Source organism: Bombina bombina, chromosome 7, assembly GCF_027579735.1.
Source record: "Bombina bombina isolate aBomBom1 chromosome 7, aBomBom1.pri, whole genome shotgun sequence".
In the NCBI taxonomy this organism is placed as follows: Eukaryota; Metazoa; Chordata; class Amphibia; order Anura; family Bombinatoridae; genus Bombina; species Bombina bombina.
In genome coordinates this window covers 639,533,519-639,540,750 of record NC_069505.1, presented here as the reverse complement: position 1 = coordinate 639,540,750, position 7,232 = coordinate 639,533,519, and positions in this window count along the sequence as shown.

Sequence of the window (7,232 nt, the reverse complement as noted above, 5' to 3'; positions counted from 1 at the left end):
TAGTCACATAGTTGTATAGATTCAGCAATAAATACTTATTCTTTGCATGTATGACAGATAGACAAACAGTTAATGTACAAGTATTTAGTGACTAATCCGTTTAAGTATTTTAATGCTTAATGAAGATGTATTGAAAGGAAAAAGGCATATGCTGTTTCACAGTGGTCACTTTGTAGTGCACACTGCACTGTGTAGTCTGTGTGAGTCTCAATCACGCGGTGGAGCCAGGAAGAATACCGCATTCCCTCTCAGTCCAGGCCAGGCTGCGAAAGTTAGTTCCGCCTCCACTGTCACCACGTCATGTGCACCCACATACAATCCCATAGGATAGCAATAGCCGGGCCAGCCATTTAAGTCATTAGTAATTGGTTGATTTAGCCACCCGGCCCTGAGTTCAGTAGAGTGGCCCTAGGGACTCAAAATTATGCTGCCCCTTAAAAATCTGCTGCCCTAGGCACCGGCCTTGTTGGCCTATGCCTTAATACGCCCCTGTGTACTACTATTCCTATGGAAGATAGTACTTCTTTTAAAGATCCTTTAGATAGGAAACTTGTATCTTATCTAAGGAAAGCCTATTTATATTCTGGTCATCTTCTCAGGCCTGCATTTTCTTTGGCTGATGTTGCAGCTGCATCAACATTTTGGTTGGAAAATTTAGCGCAACAGGAATTAGATTCTGATTTGTCTAGTATTGTTCGCTTGCTTCAACATGCTAATCATTTTATTTGTGATGCCATTTTTGATATCATCAAAATTTATGTTAAATCTATGTCTTTAGCTATTTTAGCTAGAAGAGCTTTGTGGCTTAAATCTTGGAATGCTGATATGACTTCTAAGTCTAGATTGCTATCTCTTTCTTTCCAAGGTAATAAATTATTTGGTTCTCAGTTGGATTCGATTATTTCAACTGTCACTGGGGGGAAGGGAGTTTTTTCCTCAGGATAAAGACCTAAGGGTAAATCTAATGCTTCTAACCATTTTCGTTCCTTTTGACAAATTAAGGAACAGAAAACTAATCCTTCCCCCAAGGAATCTGTTTCCAGTTGGAAACCTTCTTCAAACTGGAATAAATCCAAGCCATTTAAGAAACCTAAGCCAGCCCCCAAGTCCCAGCTCTGCTGGTAGGGGGCAGATTAAGATTTTTCAAGGATGTTTGGACAAATTCTGTCCAATATCAATGGATTCTGAGTATTGTCTTTCAGGGGTACTGAATAGGATTCAGAGTAAGACCTCCTGTGAGCGGATATTTTCTCTCATGCATCCCAGCAAATCCAGTAAAGGCTCAAGCTTTCCTAAAGTGTGTTTCAGACCTGGAGTTTTCAGGGGTAATCATGCGGTTCCGTTTCAGGAACAGGGTTTGGGGTTTTATTCAAATCTATTCATTGTCCCAAAGAAAGAAAATTCATTCAGACCAGTTCTGGATCTGTAAATTTTGAATTGTTTTTTAAGTGTACCAACTTTCAAAATGGTGACTATAAGGACTATTCTGCCTTTTGTTCAGCACGGCATTATATGTCCACAATAGACTTACAGGATACATATATCCATATTCCGATTCATCCAGATCATTTTCAGTTTCTGAGATTCTCTTTTCTAGACAAGCATTACCAATTTGTCGCTCTTCCTTTTGGCCTAGCGACAGCTCCAAGAATATTTTCAAAGGTTCTCGGTGCCCTACTCTGTAATCAGAGAGCGGGGTATTGCGGTGTTTCCTTATCTGGACGATATCTTGGTACTAGCTCAGTCTTTACATTCTGCAGAATCTCACACAAATTAACTAGTTTTGTTTCTTCGAAAACATGGTTGGAGGATCAATTTACCAAAAAGTTTTTTGATTCCTCAGACAAGGGTCTCCTTTTTAGGTTCCCAGATAGATTCAGTGTCCATGACTCTGTCTCTAACAGACAATAGTGATGTCGCAAACCTAAAATTTTGCGTTCGCGAACAGCGAATGTGAACTTCCGCAAAAGTTCGCGAACGGGCGAACCGGGTGAACCGGGTGAACAGCCATTGACTTCAATAGGCAGGCAAATTTTAAAACCCACAGGGACTCTTTCTGGCCACAAAAGTGATGGAAAAGTTGTTTCAAGGGGACTAACACCTGGACTGTGGCATGCCGGAGGGGGATCCATGGCAAAACTCCCATGGAAAAACATAATTTATGTAAGAACTTACCTGATAAATTCATTTCTTTCATATTGGCAAGAGTCCATGAGCTAGTGACATATGGGATATACAATCCTACCAGGAGGGGCAAAGTTTCCCAAACCTCAAAATGCCTATAAATACACCCCTCACCACACCCACAATTCAGTTTAACGAATAGCCAAGCAGTGGGGTGATAAAGAAAGGAGTAGAAAGCATCAACAAAGGAAATTTGGAAATAATTGTGCTTTATACAAAAAATCATAACCACCATAAAAAGGGTGGGCCTCATGGACTCTTGCCAATATGAAAGAAATGAATTTATCAGGTAAGTTCTTACATAAATTATGTTTTCTTTCATGTAATTGGCAAGAGTCCATGAGCTAGTGACATATGGGATATCAATACCCAAGATGTGGAGTCTTCCACTCAAGAGTCACTAGAGAGGGAGGGAATAAAACAAAAAACAGCCATAGTCCGCTGAGAAAATAATCCACAACCCAAAAATAAGTTATTTTCACTTTTGAAAGAAAAAAACTTAAATCAAAAAGCAGAAGAATCAAACTGAAACAGCTGCCTGAAGAACTTTTCTACCAAAAACTGCTTCCGAAGAAGCAAATACATCAAAATGGTAGAATTTAGTAAATGTATGCAAAGAGGACCAAGTGGCTGCTTTGCAAATCTGATCAACTGAAGCTTCATTCTTAAAAGCCCATGAAGTAGAGACTGATCTAGTAGAATGACCTGTAATTCTCTGAGGCGGGGTTTGACCCGAATCCAAATAAGCTTGATGAATCAAAAGTTTCAACCAAGAAGCCAAGGAAATAGCAGAAGCTTTCTGACCTTTCCTAGGACCAGAAAATAAAACAAATAGACTAGAAGTCTTCCTGAAATTTTTAGTAGCTTCCACATAATATTTCAAAGCTCTTACCACATCCAAAGAATGTAAGGATCTCTCCAAAGAATTCTTAGGATTAGGACATAAAGAAGGGACAACAATTTCTCTACTAATGTTGTTAGAATTCACAACCTTAGGTAAAAATTGAAAAGAAGTCCGCAAAACTGCCTTATCCTGATGAAAAATCAGAAAAGGAGACTCACAAGAAAGAGCAGATAGCTCAGAAACTCTTCTAGCAGAAGAGATAGCCAAAAGGAACAACACTTTCCAAGAAAGTAGTTTAATGTCCAAAGAATGCATAGGTTCAAATGGAGGAGCCTGTAAAGCCCTCAGAACCAAATTAAGACTCCAAGGAGGAGAAATTGACTTAATGACAGGCTTAATACGAACTAAAGCCTGTACAAAACAGTGTATATCAGGAAGTATAGCAATTTTTCTGTGAAATAAAACAGAAAGAGCGGAGATTTGTCCTTTCAAGGAACTTGCAGACAAACCCTTATCCAAACCATCCTGAAGAAACTGCAAAGTTCTAGGAATTCTAAAAGAATGCCAGGAGAAATTATGAGAAGAACACCATGAAATGTAAGTCTTCCAAACTCTATAATAAATCTTTCTAGAGACAGATTTACGAGCTTGTAACATTGTATTAATCACTGAATCAGAGAAACCTCTATGACTTAGAACTAAGTGTTCAATTTCCATACCTTCAAATTTAATGATTTGAGATCCTGATGGAAAAACGGACCTTGAGATAGTAGGTCCGGCCGTAACGGAAGTGGCCAAGGCGGGCAACTGGACATCCGAACCAGATCCGCATACCAAAACCTGTGTGGCCATGCTGGAGCCACCAGCAACACAAAAGACTGTTCCATGATGATTTTGGAAATCACTTTTGGAAGGAGAACTAGAGGCGGGAAGATGTAAGCAGGTTGATAACACCAAGGAAGTGTCAGCGCATCCACTGCTTCAGCCTGAACATCCCTGGACCTGGACAGGTATCTGGGAAGTTTCTTGTTTAGATGAGAGGCCATGAGATCTATCTCTGGAAGCCCCCACATCTGAACAATCTGAGAAAACACATCTGGATGGAGAGACCACTCCCCTGGATGTAAAGTCTGGTGGCTGAGATAATCCGCCTCCCAATTGTCTACACCTGGGATATGCACCACAGAGATTAGACAGGAGCTGGATTCCGCCCAAGCAAGTATCCGAGATACTTCTTTCATAGCTTGGGGACTGTGAGTCCCACCCTGATGATTGACATAAGCCACAGTTGTGATATTGTCTGTCTGAAAACAAATGAACGGTTCTCTCTTTAGTAGAGGCCAGAACTGAAGAGCCCTGAGAATTGCACGGAGTTCTAAAATATTTATTGGTAATCTCGCCTCTTGAGATTTCCAAACCCCTTGTGCTGTCAGAGACCCCCAAACAGCTCCCCAACCTGAAAGACTCGCATCTGTTGTGATCACAACGAACAAAAGAAGCCCCTTGAACCAAACGATGGTGATCTATCCACCATGTCAGAGAGTGTCGTACATTGGGATTCAAGGATATTAATTGTGATATCTTTGTATAATCCCTGCACCATTGATTCAGCATACAAAGCTGTAGAGGTCTCATGTGAAAACGAGCAAAGGGGATTGCGTCCGATGCTGCAGTCATGAGACCTAAAACTTCCATGCACATAGCCACTGAAGGGAATGACTGAGACTGAAGGAGCCGACATGCTGCGACCAATCTTAAACGTCTCTTGTCTGTTAGAGACAGAGTCATGGACACTGAATCTATCTGGAAGCCTAAAAAGGTGACCCTTGTCTGAGGAATCAAGAAACTTTTTGGTAAATTGATCCTCCAACCATGTTTCCGAAGAAACAACACTAGTTGATTCGTGTGAGATTCTGCAGTATGTAAAGACTGAGCTAGTACCAAGATATCGTCCAAATAAGGAAACACCGCAATACCCTGTTCTCTGATTACAGATAGTAGGGCACCCAGAACCTTTGAAAAGATTATTGGAGCTGTTGCTAGGCCAAATGGAAGAGTAACAAATTGGTAATGCTTGTCTAGAAAAGAGAATCTCAGAAACTGATAGTGTTCTGGATGAATCGGAATATGAAGGTATGCATCCTGCAAGTCTATTGTGGACATATAATGTCCTTGCTGAACAAAAGGCAGAATAGTCCTTATAGTCACCATCTTGAAAGTTGGTACTCTTACATAACGATTCAAAATTTTCAGATCCAGAACTGGTCTGAACAACTTTCTTTCTTTGGTACAATGAATAGGTTTGAATAAAACCCCAAACCTTGTTCCTGAGGAGGAACTGGCATGATTACCCCTGAAGACTCCAGGTCTGAAACACACTTCAGAAAAGCCTGAGCTTTTACTGGATTTACAGGAATGTGTGAGAGAAAAAATCTTCTCACAGGAGGTCTTACTTTGAATCCTATTCGAAACCCTTGAGAGACAATGCTCTGAATCCAATGATTTTGGACAGATTTTATCCAAAAATCCTTGAAAAACCTTAATCAGCTGAGCTGGAATGAGGGCCGCATCTTCATGCGGACTTAGGGGCAGACTTTGGTTTCCTAAATGGCTTGGATTTATTCCAATTTGAGGAAGGCTTCCAACTGGAAGCAGATTCCTTGGGAGGAGGATTGAGTTTGTGTTCCTTATTATGACGAAAGGAACGAAAACGGTTAGAAGCCTTAGATTTACCCTTAGGTTTTTTTATCCTGAGGCAAAAAAACTCCTTTTCCTCCAGTGATAGTTGAAATAATAGAATCCAACTTAGAACCAAATAAATTATTACCTTGGAAAGAAAGAGATAGTAATCTAGATTTAGATGTCATATCAGCATTCCAAGATTTAAGCCACAAAGCTCTTCTAACTAATACAGCTAAAGACATGGATCTAACATCAATTTTGATAATATCAAAAATGGCATCACAAATAAAATGATTAGCATGTTGCAGTAGGCGAACAATGCTAGATATGTCAGAATCCAATTCATGTTGCGCTAAATTTTCCAACCAGAAAGTTGATGCAGCCGCAACATCACCCAAAGAAATAGCAGGTCTGAGAAGATGACCTGAATATAAATAGGCCTTCCTTAGATAAGATTCAAGCTTCCTATCTAAAGGATCCTTAAAGGAAGTGCTATCTTCCATAGGAATAGTGGTACGTTTAGCAAGAGTAGAAATAGCCCCATCAACTTTGGGGATTTTTTCCCAAAACTCTATAGATTTTGCTGGTAAAGGATACAATCTCTTAAACCTTGAAGAAGGAATAAAGGAAGTACCTGGCTTATTCCATTCCCTAGAAATCATATCAGAAATAGCCTCAGGAATGGGAAAAACACCTGGAGAAACCACAGGAGGTTTAAAAACAGCATTTAAACATTTATTAGACTGAACGTCAATAGGACTGGTTACCTCAATATCCAAAGTAATTAACACTTCTTTTAATAAAGAAAGCATATACTCTATTTTAAATAAATAAGTAGATTTGTCAGTGTCAATATCTGAGGAAGGATCTTCTGTTTCAGATAGATCCTCATCAGAAGAGGATGAATTATTATGTTGTTGGTCATTTGAAATTTCATCAGCTAAATGAGAAGTTTTAAAAGACCTTTTACGTTTATTAGAAGGTGGAAATGCAGACAAAGCCTTCATAATAGATTCAGAAACAAATTCTTAAAAATTTACAGGTATATCATGCACATTAGAAGTTGAAGGAACTACAACTGGCAATGTACTATTACTGATAGAAACACTATCTGCATGTAAAAGTTTATCATGACAACTATTACAAATGACATTCGGTGGAATAATTTCTACAATTTTACAACAAATGCACTTAACTTTGGTAGAACCGATGTCAGGCAGCAATGTTCCAGCAGAAACTTCAGAGACAGGATCGGATTGGGACATCTTGCACAATGTAAGAGAAAAAACAACATATAAAGCCAAATTATCTATTTCCTTAAATGACAGTTTCAGGAATGGGAAAAAATGCAAAAGCATAGGCCTCTTGATAGAAAAGAAAGCAGGAGGCAAACAACAATGGGGTATAGAAATAATGAAGAAAAATTGGCGCCAAGTATGACGCACAACGTAACGTAAACTTTTTTGGCGCCAAAAATGACCGGAAATGACACACTTGCGTCACTAATGACGCCGCCGTGTGA